The sequence below is a fragment of the Diabrotica undecimpunctata genome, chromosome 4 (genome assembly GCF_040954645.1).
Source record: "Diabrotica undecimpunctata isolate CICGRU chromosome 4, icDiaUnde3, whole genome shotgun sequence".
Taxonomy (NCBI): Eukaryota; Metazoa; Arthropoda; class Insecta; order Coleoptera; family Chrysomelidae; genus Diabrotica; species Diabrotica undecimpunctata.
Window position 1 is genome coordinate 83,374,655 of NC_092806.1, and position 15,591 is coordinate 83,390,245.

Genomic DNA, 15,591 nt, shown 5'->3' on the forward strand with positions numbered 1-15,591 from the left:
GCCCTCCTGATGGACTGTCGTGTAACTGACGAAGTACTTCGGCTACTCTGCTCTTTGGAATCACCAACTGTCTTCTCTTCTCTGAACCGTCATCATTTTCCCGTACTCGTTTGAGCAAGCTATCTTCCATGATAAATGAGTCCCACTGGGCCCAATACGTCTTAACTACTGAGCATAGGTTTGATATTTCTTGCCAAGGTGGTCGACGGTTTTCCTCTTACCATTTTCGAATTTTCTGTATAACTGGATCTATTTCTTGTTCTTCCCTGATCTTAGTAGGCGTCCAGTCGTCGTTGACCATCGTTGTTCTTAGCACTGCTGCTTCCTTGGATTCCGTTTTGTTGCAGTGGGAACACTCTGCTGGGCATGGCCCTCTGGAAAGAGAATCAGCGTTTCTGTGGCTAACTCCGGCCCCGTGCTCAATCTTGACATCGTATTCTTGGAGTCGTTCGATTCATCTGGCTATCTGGCCCTCTGAATTCTTAAACTGCATCAACCACTTAAGGGCGGCATGGTCGGTTTGAATTAAAAACTTCCTTCCATAGAGGTATTGATAGAAGTGCTCTACTGATTTCACTACTGCTAGAAGTTCCCTTCTCGTGACGCAATAATTCCGCTCAGGTTTTGAAAGAACTTTACTAAAATATCCAAGGACTCGTTCCTATTCTCCTTGAATCTGAGACAGCACTCCTCTAAGTCCCACATTACTTGCATCTGTATCTAAGATGAACTCTCGTTCTGGCAGTGGATACCCTAAAATTGGTGCTGTGATTAAATGCTTTTTTATGGTCTCAAAGGCATTTTGGCAGTCTGTATCCCAGCGGTAGTCTCTTGCTTCCTCTGTAAGTCGCGTTAATGGCTTAACGATATCTGCAAACTTCTTAATAAACCTCCGGTAGTAAGTACATAGTCCAAGAATAGTTCTCACTTGATGTTTGTCTGTTGGTACTGGCCATTCCTTAATGGAATCGATTTTTTCCTTATCCACGGCCACTCGTTCTTTACTGACTATATGACCCAGATAATTTACTTTACCTTGAAATAGCTGGCGCTTTTTGGGGTTTAATATCAATTGGGCAGCTTTAAGTCGATTAAAACCGTTTTCTAAATTCTTCAAGTGTCTCCTCCAGGCACGTTTTCCAAGATAACCCTCTCAACACATTTTCCATAGGCCTCTCAAATGACGCAGGAGCATTACAGAGTCCAAATGACATAACGTTGAATTGCCACAATCAGATCCTGTGGTGAAGGCTGTCTTTTCTTTATCTACTGGGTCCATTTCTACCTGCCAGTATCCAGACTTCAAATCCAAAGTAGAAAACAATTTATTTCCAGCCAATGTATCCAACGTGTCGTCGATCCGAGGCAGAGGATAACTATCTTTCTTGGTTACGTTGTTCAGCAAACGGTAATCCACACAGAACCTCGTCGTTCCGTCTTTCTTAACCAGGACCATCGGAGAGACCCATGGGCTCGTAGAAGGTTCTATCACCGCGTCTTTCTTCATTTCCTGAACAATCGTTTCGGCTTCCTCTGTTTTCGCCTGTGGTAATCGTCGTGCTGTATGACGAATTGGCTTAGCATTACCAGTATCAATTTTATGTTTAACAACGGTAGTTCTTCCGGTCTTTCCTCCTTTCGGTACGAAAATATCATGATACTGTCGAAGAAATTCTCTTAATTTCCTTTTCTTAATCTGATTTAGTCCAGCAACTGTAACCATTTGGTCGAATTTGTCGTTGGAATTATCAGATGTTGTCGTCTGACGGATTATGGATGTTACAGGCACATAAGTTCCTACTTTTGTCTCTTTCTTGATGGTCACTGGATAGTCATTGACATTGATAGGTCTCTCAGGTATTTCTTTAGCCGAAGTCACCAATTCCTTTCCATCTATGATTTCTCGGCCAACCTCTTTAACAGTTGCTTGCACAGTGTTGTTATCATGTGAATGAAGAAATACCTCCTCGTTACCAACTTTGATTACCTTATTCTTAAAATCCAATTGGAATCCATGCATATTCACTACGTCCATTCCTAATATAACATCCTCTTCGATGTCAGCAACTATAACAGTATGCACAAACTTTTCTGCTCCAATTTCTAATTGTACCTGGATTTCTCCACGAATGTTGGCATTTTCACCTGTAACGGTCCGAAGTCGCAACCTCGTTGATAACAGTTTCTTACGGCTGTTTATAACTGTTGGGCGTATAATGGTTCTGGTCACTCACAACGTATGCCTTTTACCATTTATTTCTCCATCTACATATACACTATCTTTACGACATTTCAAAGAAGCTATTAATATGAGAGGGTCTTTGGAAAAGTTCCGGGTCGAAGCTGCCCCCCTAAGGCCGACCCGTTCTAGTTTTCCTGGTGGTGAGTTTCTTGATTCGCGTCGTACCTAGGGTGCTTACTTGAACTTCGTACGTTTCCTATTTCGCCACAATTCCAGCATCTTATGGTCTTCGTTTTCTTGTATGTCATACTTTTCATCATATTAACGAGCTGGTCAAGTTTATCTTCATCTCCTTCCTCTTTTACAGTCCTAACTTTACTATAACCGCCAGAGGCCTGTGTAGCTGACTCGTATTCGAGGGCGGCGGATAAGACATCAACCAGCGTCTTGTGACGAGCTAATCGCAGTGTACTAATCTGGCAATATCTACCTCATATTCTTGAAGAGCCTCATTTTTCTTCTGTCTTTGATTTTTAAGCTGCGACTGATATACATGCTCCAAATGTTCGTGGCCATATCGCATATTTAACCTCTTCTTAAGTTGTTCGAAATCATCCGTCTCCTCTACGGCTATTGTCTGAAGCACATCTAAGGCATCTCCTCGAAGAGAGATAGTCAGGTTTACAGCCTTTGCTTTTTTAGACCATTCATTCGCTCTTGCAGCTGATTTGAACTGTTTCATGTAGTTGTTCCATGACGATTTTCCGTCGAAAGTTGGGACTTTAACATGAACAGAACCTCCACTTCCTTCAAATTTCGGCTGTGTTCCCAACTTTGATTTCGTCTCGTCTTCTTTTGTCTCTACTGTAGTTGGATTGTTTCCTCTCTCTGCCGTCCCTGTTTCCTCTATCTTCCTTTCCATCTCTTTTCATATCTTTTTTTCGAAGGCCAACATATCGGCAGCAACTTGGTTTTTTAACGAAGACATTCTATCGTCGAGGGCAGACATCTCAGAAGTGACTTTAAAGTCACTTAAATCTCTAAACTCTAGACTTAAGCGATGCCACCAGAAACTTTGGCTGCATCAGAAGACACTTTCGAAATATCGTTAGAAACTTTGTTCTGTAATGACGCGATGTCACCAGAAACTTTCGAAATATCGCTAGAAACTTTGTTCTCTAATGATGCGATGTCACCAGAAACTTTGGCTACATCACCAGAAACTTTCGAAATCGACGAGAGGACAGCAACATGTTTGTCTTCAAATATATAAGTTTCCGGGTCTAAACCCTCTTCTTCCAAAGCGTTCTTTAGTCGTTGGGACTAAATCAGCCTTTTTTCCGGTAGAAGCTAATTCTCTATCCTCGTCTTCCTAAATTCGTAACTGTGAGCTCATAAATCGTAGTCATTTTCACAATTTATTTTATATTTCACTTTTGACACCACTGTAGTATTTTTATTAATCTAAGTTATTGTCTTTATTTATTATCAATGGTTCTACATTTATAATACTTACAAGTTTTTTAAAGTCTTTATATATTTATTGCAGTTTTACACTTACCACTAAGAACTAGAACACAACTACTTTAATTTATATTATTTATTTACAATATTTATTTCGGGCTAAAAACTCGAATTCATATTCATAACTAACTGTTTCCAACAAAATTCCCTCCTTAAATATAAAATACAGTTAATCGAGAATCCCTTCGAATTCGGACGGCGACCCTCTCGAAAAGTCAGGTTGGGAATCAGGTTTTTCAGCTGAGCGGCGAACTTACTAGAATAAAATAGAATTAGAAATAATATGTTTACAGTTAAATATGAATCATAATTTTATCGTAACAATACATTTCGTTACAATCCTCTTTGCTATTTAACCAAGTTAATACTGTAAATAGCGAATATTAAGTTAAGTTTAAACAGAAAAGTGAAAATGTTAATGTAAGTTATTTGATTTTTTTCTGTTTGTACGTTTATGGTTATGAAAAAATATAATGTGTTAATGAAATTTGAACCATAATAGACTTTTTAATTTTGATTTCCAAAATTTCACAATTAAAAAAGTTTTTGCCTCCTTGAGAGACTGAAACATGCTAATATTTTTTAGAAGTATAGTAGTAATCGTATGTAAGTATGAGGCCTGTTTAAAAAAAAGGATCTTTTTGAATTTTACGGGGGTGCGCAGTTCGTTCTGTAGCTATTATATGTAGCTATTATTTGTAGCTATATATGTAGCGTTATAAACGTAAGGAACTATTGTAATTTTTTTCAGATTTTTAAAACCATTTTTCATGCTTGCAAAATCGATCTAAAGTTTTTCAAAAAATCCAGAAAAGTAAGTGACATAAGTTAACTAAGATTAACCACAGTGCTTAGAAAAGTTATAAATAAGTTGAAAACATGTGTGGCTGTTATAGCTTTCTCTCTCGACGACGAGCGCGCTGGCGTACATGCGTTTCTAGGTGACTGCTATAACTACCCAATTAGTTCGAATTTTTACAAAACACCTGACAACTTTTTGCGCAATTTAACATTAATAGTTAATAAATATTCAAACAATTGTTATGAAAAGTTATTGCTAATCATTTGAAATACATTTTTCCGAAAAGGCCAGAGAACTATAACCATTAGAACGACGCTTATACGACGATATATTGCAAATAACAATAATTTTAGTATCCAGTAATGTAAAACGATTGTTTTTAGGTAGACAAAAATATTGACGTAATAAGATTTCGGTACAAATAATTATTTTGGGAAGAAAATGAGCATTCAAAATGGCGTCGTTAGTTTTACACGTATTTTTCAATACTATTAAAAACGATTTTGAAGGCATGAAAAATAGTTTTAAAAATTTGAAAAAAATCACAGTAGTTCCTTACGTTACTAACTATCGAATGAACCGCGCACCCTCGTGAAATTCAAAAATATCCTTTATTTTAACCGGCCTAATAAGTATATTAGGTATTATTCAGTAGGGTAGTATCAATATAGTTCCGTGATAACTTGTTAAATAATTACATATTATTATACACTGTGTTTAAAAAGTCCCATGCTCCTAAATATTCCAAAAATACAAGGTAATCAAAGACATTTTAGTAAACCTTTATAGATGGCTCCCTATGTTAACTGTAGTTCTAGATTTAATACAGTTTTAAATATACAAGGTGCATAAACAAATCGAAAAATACATACACTAGATTGATAACTATCAACAATTACAATTTTTTGACAATTTTATTAGCATTCGTAAAATTCATGAATAGTTTTTATAAAGTTAGGACAGTTCTATTAAAAGTTCCAACTGAAGCCCTTTGGATTCTATGACATGTTAAATATGCAAAAAGGTCAATATTCCAGGAATTTTAATTGAAGTTGTGATCTAGTGTCATAATCTAAATTTTGATAAATTTTATAGGTACTGATTTTAAATATTAAAAAATATATAGACCGTTTCATTGAAAAAATGTAACTTTTTGATCCACCTTGTATATTTAAAACTTCTTAAATATATTTCTTTAAGAAATGCTTATAAACAATCATTGATTTTTTTGTCAGCTTGGGTGTATTCGAACTATTAAGGAGATCTCATAGTTTTTGAAAATATTGTTTATGTTTAAATAAAAGGAACCAGATGCAGAACTTGCAATGTATGGTTTAATACAATCTTAAAATTTAAAATAAAAAATCTTCATTGTGTCCCATTTCTAGCCGAACAAAATATATTGCAAATATCCTGTCATTTTCAACAAAAAAGGGTTGTGTATACCTTTCAAATGGGCTGTCCGAATCTCTTCGGTGTTCTTTTTGTTTTTCTATGTCTTCCTCATCATTATAATTTTCTTTTTTATCTTTCAGTGTATTTTTTAAAACTTTCATGTTCTTTTCCTTTTCTAAGGCAGTTGAATTATTTTCGTCGTTTAAATTACCCTCGCTGTTTTTTAACAATGTTATTGCTAGAAGGATTAATGGAGAATATTATATTATTATTCTTATTGTCGTAGTTATTATCATGAAAAAATAAACACTTACCAGTATTCCGATTTTCTGAACTTAATCCTTTGGTAGTTTCATATTTTGGTAAAAATATTGGATGCTTTACTAAGCTCATTATTTTTGCTGTTCTTGAATTCGTAGGACTCTCTTTTTTTACATTCGTATTCCATAAAGAAAAATTTCATATTATTATCTTAACTTATATCTGGGTCATACACTTAAAAGTCTATAAAGTAAGAAGAAAAAATAAATAAAGCAACAGTCTATAAAGTAAGCATTTCAAATAATTCTTAATTTTTTTATTTTTCTTTTTAAAATCTTTCATTAAGTTTTACACACTGTGTCGAATTACGATGAAAACACTCTTAAATTTTCGACATTCGCGAGAATATAAATTTGAATTTTTGCACATTTAGGGGAAGTTGATACCTGGCCCTGGAAACGGATGTTTAAGGTATTCTTTATTCATTAAGAAGTTCTTAAATTTTAAGGAGGCTTTCTGCACACCGACGTTAGTTTATTAAATTTAAATAAAATTAAAAAATAAACGTACAAAACTCTCTGTGTAAAATAAAGACATTCTTGCAATACCCTGTATATTTACTATTTAAATATTATTAAAAATATTAGCCCTTACTAAGATTTCTCGGAGAACTTGTAATATACAGGGTGAGTCATGAGGAACTTTACATACTTCTACCATATGTAGAGTCCCTCAGGGAGCATATCATGTGGCCACTAAAAAATGTCAACTCCTCTTCTTTATTAATTAACAGGGTGATTTGTGTAATTGACCATTTATTTTATTTTACTGTAGTGTTTATACGGCTCATTTGATTTTTTTAATTTTTGCATGATGCAGTACACTACTATCAAGCATTCGACTGGTATTAGCTAAACTAAAAAATTCCAGGACTGGCTTTGGAAAAATTAATTTAGGGATTCGTAATAAATATTACACCCTGTATAAATTTTTTTTAAAATGCAATAAGTGATTTTCAAACTACATAAATAGCCAATGAAAACGACATATGCGACAATGTTGTCGCACTTTTATTAAATTTTTAGTGAACGATCAAATCTTACCAAAAATAGAACAACCATAATGAAGTATCAAATTATAAGGTATTAATTTAAACAAATGTTATAAATTTCAAACATTTTAATTAAAATGAGTTCCTACAACATAATCTAATACGTAGAAAATTAACATCTTTACTGTCACTTTGTATTATCTCTACGATAGAATCAATTGTTTTTCAATTTTAAATTTTTACTCATAGATCGTATTGGGGCATTATTTTCGATAAATAATAAATCAAATTGATTAAAAAGTCAAACCTCTTGTATGTGTTAGTTTTTGTTAATTGTAAATGATTAAAATTTTATGTCAAATAATAATACATTGCATCAACTGTACTAAATAAAAATAAATCTAAAAAAGTTTAAAATGAAGGTTGGCGTTGACCGTTTGACGTTTCTTGATATTTTATACCCATTGTCATTATCAATTGTTATTTATGTGTACAAGAATACATATTTCTTCTGTCATATCTACGTTAAGTACATTGTGTTAGTTTTGGTAGAGCTTTTGTTACTTTCGTTCAAAATGCCACATCAGTTTTCGACCACAGAATATGCAGACATAATATTTGTTTATGGATTCTGTAATGGGAATGGTAGGGCTGCTAGTAGAGAATATCGCAGGAGATTTCCTAATCGTCGAACTCCCAGTCATCCAACATTTGGGTCAGTTTTTAATTATTTGCGAGAAAATGGCACTTTTCCTAGTGGAACAACAGAGCGACATGTAGATGAAGCGCAGGAAGATGACATTATGGACGCCGTTACTATGAACCCTACAATAAGCACTAGACAAGTAAGTCGAGAACTCAATGTTACTCAATCAAAAGTAAGTAGAGTCTTACAAAAAAATAATCTATACCCATATCACATTCAAATGGTTCAGCGACTACATGCTGGAGATGAGATCGATAGGTTGGAATTTTGTAGATGGATTAACAATAATCGACCAACGCTATATAGGACACTATTTACAGATGAAGCCCAATTTACCAGAGACGGGATAAATAATTCACGAAATTCACATGTGTGGGCAGAAGAAAATCCCCATGCTATTCGAGAACGTCGTTCTCAGTTAAGGTTTTCGGTTAACGTGTGGATTGGTGTCATAAATAACCAATTAGTAGGTCCTCACTTTTTTGATGGTCCTTTAACAGGGCAGGTCTATTTGAACTTTCTACAAAATATTTTGCCGAATTTGCTTGCCAACGCGAACGTTGCTATCCGAGGGATGTATTTTCAGCATGATGGGGCACCCCCACACTTTTTACTGGCAGTGAGACAACATCTCAATAATGTTTATGGCAACAGGTGGATAGGACGTGCAGGTCCTATTTCGTGGCCTTCAAGATCCCCTGATTTCAATCCCGTTGATTACCATATTTGGGGACGATTGAAGCAACTAGTTTACGCAGTGAATATTAATAACCGACAACAATTAATTGATAGAATTATACATTGTTGTAATACTATTTGAAACGATCCCCAGAGTATCCGTAATTCAATACGTCAATTAACAATTTGTCAACAAAAATGTGTACAGGCTGCAGGGTTCCATTTCGAAAATCTATTTTGAATTATTTTTATTTTGTTACCATTATTGTATCTTTTCCAGTTCTAATTTATGGGTTTATCATAACTATGTATATATTTTTAGTTTTTTTTTTAAATTGTTCTTCGTTATTGTTAGTAGTTACTGTTTTTTGTTGTGCAGTGACTCAGTTTATCATTTCAATTAAAATGTTTGAAATTTATAACATTTGTTTAAATTAATTACCTTATAATTTGATACTTCATTATGGTTGTTCTATTTTTGGTAAGATTTGATCGTTCACTAAAAATTTAATAAAAGTGCGACAACATTGTTGCATATGTCGTTTTCATTGGCTATGTATGTAGTTTGAAAATCACTTATTGCATTTTAAAAAAAATATATACAGGGTGTAATATTTAATACGAATCCCTAAATTAATTTTTCCAAAGCCAGTCCTGGAATTTTTTAGTTTAGCTAATACCAGTCGAATGCTTGATAGTAGTGTACTGTATCATGCAAAAATTAAAAAAATCAAATGAGCCGTATAAACACTACGGTAAAATGAAATAAATGGTCAATTACACAAATCACCCTGTTAATTAATAAAGAAAAGGAGTTGACATTTTTTAGTGGCCACATGATATGCTCCCTGAGGGACTCTACATATGGTAGAAGTATGTAAAGTTCCTCATGACTCACCCTGTATATTAATGTGTCCAAGGACTGTCTTCCAAATAGGACGAATTCGTAAATATGCTTTTAAAAAGCAACTCACTATTTAAACAAGTCAAGATACATAATCTACCGTAATGTGCATTAGATGCAAAATTTAAAAACAATTGTATACTTACCACGTGTTCACTGCTGAGTCTAAATCACAGATAAAACTAATTTACACTACTAATTATATACGTTACACGATGATGCCCTGTTGCCAAGCCAGCATGACGCAGCAAAATCGTAATGGTGAAAAGTAAACTAACTATTTTGAGAACTAAATTATACACTATTTTCTACTCAGTTCAGTATTGGTGTTTCTTCCGAACTATAAGGTTGGCTCGTGAAGCGCGCTTAATTACATTTTGCTCGAATTTAGGCAGGTTAGTTTTGGTTTGTTATTTCATAAACTCATAGATAAGGTAAGTACAAGCCTTATAATTTTATAATGAGTAACTCTTCCGACGGGGATGCTTCCCCGTCTGGAAAAGACCCACCAGATGGAAACGGTAGGCAAAACGAAATGGAAGTTGATAACAAAATATATAATTTAGACAACAAATATGTTTCGACTGACATAGGAACGTACTATATTGTTGTAGAACCAGTCGATAAAAATAGTCGATTATCAGCGGTAAAAGTTGGTCATTATCTGTTTAAACATACTACTTTTAATAAAGATGTTATTGATATAAAATTGATTGGTAGAAATAAAGTAAAAATTATTTTTAAGACTTATAATATCGCAAATGCGATTATAGAACATAAATTAATAAAAGATAATAATTTGATCGCTTATATACCTATATTTTTTAACCATAAAAAGGCAATTATTAGAGAGGTTGACACTTTTTTGGCCGAAATATATATATATATATATATATATATATATACATATATATATATACATATATATATATATATATATATATATATATATATATATATATATATATATATATATATATATATATATATATATATTGGAGAATATTGAAAGTGAGCAAAAAAAGTTGTAGAAGTAAAAAGAATGAAATGTAAGATTATTGATTCCGATAATGAGACACTGTTTGTCCCAAGACAGATGATCGTGTTAACATTTTTAGGAAATAATTTGCCAAAATATGTTAAAATTGATTTAGTGAGATTTGCTGTTGAGCCATACATATACCCTGTCGTACAGTGTTTTAAGTGCCTTCGATATGGTCATACAGCAAAATACTGCAGAAGCACTATGACTAAATGTAAAAAATGTGGTCAAAACCATGATGAAAATGACGATATCGATTGCACTTCTAACGCTTATTGCATATACTGTGGAACGCATGACCATCAGTCCATATCAAAAAATTGCCCGAAATACCAGGAACAATTAAAAATTAAAAAGATCATGTCTGAAAAAATGTATCATTTAAAGAAGCTGAAGGTATTGTAAGAAATCCGTCTTATGCTAAAATAGTAACACATAATAATTTTGATATTTTAAATAACCTAAATAATTTCCCTGAGCTGAATGGTAATATTGACACGAACAATTCCCCTTCCACGAGTAATAAAAATTGGGTACCACGTCCTCATTTCCAACAGCCGAAAAAGCGTAAAGTAAGTTCGCCACTTTCAGTTAATAAACCCCTTTCATTTAAACTTAAAAATAGCGCACCAAATCCTGTTATTCCTAATCCACACAGGGAAGTCTTCCAGTCATACAAAGAAAAATTAGAATTACAGATCCTGCAGAAACTTCCTTGTATTTTTGAAAATATGTTAAAAAAATTTAATTTAGTAAACCCAGATCCACTAGTTATTCAGGAAACACAAACAGAACTCAAAAAAATATTAGGTACAATACAATATAGTGATAGTGATGAAAATTATTATTAAGTAGATGATAAATATATTGCAATGAAATTGTAATTCCATTACTAAAAATAAAGCTAATCTTGCTAATTTTCTTAACCATTACACCATTAAATTTGATTTAATTATACTTAATGAAACTTGGTTATCTAAAAAGAAAATATTTCATTTACCAACTTACAATCTATTACATGTAGACAGAACTGATGGATTTGGAGGCACTGCTATACTTATCAAAGATTCCCTATCCTATCATGAAATTTCAATCCGTAAAAACTTTAATTCGAAAATAGAAGTATGCGCAGCATATATCGATGAATTTAAGATATCCTTAGCCTCCATTTATAAATCTCCCAAAATAAAAGCAACTAAGACTGACTGGAGTAATCTTTTTTCACAACTACAGGGTGATGTCATTATATGCGGTGACTTTAACTGTCATCACAGCCTTTGGGGTTCTACAATAGATAAGTCACGAGGAAATCTACTTAAAGAGGTTATAGACGAAACAAACCTGATTATTTTAAACGACGGACGACCTACTAAAATAGTCAGACCCAACGAACGACCTTCTGCCATAGATCTTACTTTTATCTCACCTAGTCTTTTAAGTTACTCAGAATGGAATCCTCTAAATGATACACTTGGTTCCGACCATCTCCCTATCCATATTAATATATCTCGGGAATATATCCCCACTAACAAAACACCCTCTAGAAAATGGATTGAATCCTCAGCTGGCTGGACACTTTTTCAAAACCTAATTGAAACACAAATTTATAACAATAACAGCAATAATAATTCTTTTGAATTTTTCATGAAAATAATAAATGATGCAGCTTCTAAGTAAATGAAATCTCGTGCAGGTAAAAGTAAAAAACCTCCAAATCCTATTTGGTGGGATAATGAATGCACATGAATTGGTAATAATAGGAAAGATGCATATCTGCAATATAAAAATACCACGAATTACGAAAATTATCTCAAATTCAAGCATATTCAGGCCAAAGCTAAATTACTTTTCAAACAAAAACAACAATTATGCTGGAAAATTTTTATTAATAAATTAAATAAAAATACGCCAATATAAAAAATTTGGAGTTTTATAAAAAAAATATCTAACAAAAACTAAACTTTTAAAAAACATCCTATATCTGAAGAACTAATAAACCAAATTTTTGATATTGTAGCACCTAGTTTTGTGCCAAATATGCTTGAAGGACCGAAAGAGAACATTGTCAGCCACTATATGGATGCATCTTTTGATACAACGGAATTTGAAGCTGCAATTAAGACCTCTAGATGTACTGCTCCGGGTAATGATTTTGTTACATATGACATTATTAAAAATCTCCCCCAACTTGCTAAAGAATTTATAATAAATATATACAATGATTGGTGGGTGGATGCAAACTATATCGAGCAACTTAAACAAATTACCATTTGTTTAATTTTAAAACCAACTAAAGATAAAAATATGCCTTCTTCTTATCGCCCTATATCTTTAATGTCATGTATAACTAAAACATTTGAAAGAATGATAAAAACAAGACTGGAGTGGTACATAGAGTATAACAATATTTTACCTAGTACTCAATATGGTTTTAGAAGGGGATATGGTACTTTGGATGCAGTAACTCATTTAGTAAATGACATCCAAATTACTTTTTCTGGTAACAAGTATCTAGCTTGTTTATTCCTAGATATAAAAGGGGTTTACGACTCTGTAAATATAAATATACTTAAACAAAAAATGATTAGTATTGGTCTTAGTGAAACGACTGCCCTAAATATATTGCAACTATATTTTTCTAGACATGTCTATATTAGAGATCATAGAAATGTGTTACATGGTCCAAGGATTGATTTTCATGGGTTACCACAGGGATCAGTACTTAGCCCTATACTATTTAATATATATTCTGCCAATATTCATTCACTATTTCATAACTCCGTAAATTGCATACAATATGCAGATGATATATGTATAAACACCATCCAAAATAGTTATGAAGCATGCACGGAAGCTCTTGAGAATATTATGCATAAGGTAAGTATATGGACAGAAGAAACAGGCATTACACTTTCCACAGAAAAATGCTCTATCATGTTTTTTACCTGGCATAGACTAAGTGCTCCAGAGAGATTAACTCTGTGTGGACGTACCCTGTCGGTAGTTAAAGAGTTTAAGTATTTAGGTATTATTGTTGACACCAAGTTACTATGGTCGAGCCACATAAGTCACTTAATAAAAAAATGTGAGAAAGGCTACAATTTACTTAGGTGTGTAACAAATCGAAGTTGGGGTGCAGCTCCTGGTATAGCTTTATTGTTTTATAGAGCCTACGTGCGTTCTATCATTGACTATGGATGTTGTTTATACGGATCCTCTTGTAATACCAATCTAAACAAAATAAACAAAGTTCAATATAAATGTCTTAGAACTTGCATCGGTGGGATGGTATCATCACAGGTGAAAGCAATACTGGCAGAGTGTAATGAGTTACCTTTGGACATACGTCGGCAACTGTTATCACAAAAATATCTTTTAAAACTAAAATCCCTCGAGTCAAAAATGATCAACAAATTAAGTGATATTGCAAAAGAAGACCTAAAAAACCGCTATTGGAAAAAATTCTCCTCCACTTGCAGAAGCTTTTGTTGAGACTAATGCTTATCACATTTCTTTTAGTAAAAATAAAAAATTGCTTATGTATAATATACCCTTTAGATCAGTAATAAAACCACACAGAGTTATAATACCCCATTATACAGAATATGATCATATAAGTTTTTATTCAAAATACAAAACAATCATTTATGTTTAAATTATCATCAATATGCAGCATATATACTGCTGAACTTATAGCAATTTTGAAGGGCATTACTTGGTTAATATCAAATAATTTACGAGAGGGGGTAATACTAACTGATTCTAAGTCAGCCTTGGAGTCAATAAAAAGCATTCAATTTGAAAGAATGAAATGTCCTATATTATGCAATTTAAAAAAATTTATAGCAGATTTAAATATAACATTTGTATGGGTCAAAGGTCATATACGTATACTAGGTAATGAAAAAGCTGATAGTTTGGCCAAGGAGGCAGTACAAAACGGAGTTCATTGTAATATTTGTACAATACGTGACATCTCTAATTTGATAAAAAATAAAATATTGTTAAAATGGGAACGACAGTGGGAAAACGTTGTAGAGAACTCACAAAATACGTATTTTAAAATACATCCAACCCTACCATCTCCACCCCAATATATTTTCAACTATTCCACGTCAAAATTCTTTTCGGCAAGTGTTTTTCGACTTAAAACAAATCATGGGCGATTTCAGATCAGAACTCTTACGGAGATCTCAACCATATATTCTTCGGTTGCAAAAAACATTTAAAAAAATCCGATGATTTAATTCGTAAACTAATTTTTATTTAAATGAAATATTTTCTTCCATTAAATCTATCACACATTTTATTAACTGCCAATAGAAACACCTTAGAACTTCTAGTAAATTTTATTAAAGAAGTAAAAATAGAAATTTAAAGCAGCGTAACCCACAACTTTGTATTCATATTATAAGAAAAGTTCTGTATACAACTTTCTGTAGCAAATGGACTTAATTCCGTGCCATTATCCTTTCACACACACACACACACACACACACACACACACACACACACACACACACACACACACACACACACACACACACACACACACACACACACACACACACACACACACACACACACACACACACACACACACACACACACACACACACACACACACACACACACACACACACACACACACACACACACACACACACACACACACACACACACACACACACACACACACACACACACACACACACACACACACACACACACACACACACACACACACACACACACACACACACACACACACACACACACACACACACACACACACACACACACACACACACACACACACACACACACACACACACACACACACACACACACACACACACACACACACACACACACACACACACACACACACACACACACACACACACACACACACACACACACACACACACACACACACACACACACACACACACACACACACACACACACACACACACACACACACACACACACACACACACACACACACACACACACACACACACACACACACACACACACACA

At 33.6% G+C, this 15,591-nt stretch overlaps 1 protein-coding gene and 1 long non-coding RNA gene across 3 annotated transcripts in view; one reads left to right on the plus strand and one right to left on the minus strand.

Moving 5' to 3' along the window:
* Nucleotides 1–15,591, plus strand: part of Ars2 (arsenic resistance protein 2) — a 505,227-nt gene that overhangs the window by 441,161 nt on the left and 48,475 nt on the right. The gene's annotated exons all lie outside the window — the stretch shown is intronic.
* On the minus strand, nucleotides 3,845–6,389 carry LOC140439736 (uncharacterized). Its single transcript, XR_011950712.1, has 3 exons — nucleotides 6,218–6,389; nucleotides 5,955–6,141; nucleotides 3,845–3,962 (listed from the first exon to the last, which is right to left on the minus strand). It is a non-coding gene; the product is annotated as an uncharacterized lncRNA (long non-coding RNA).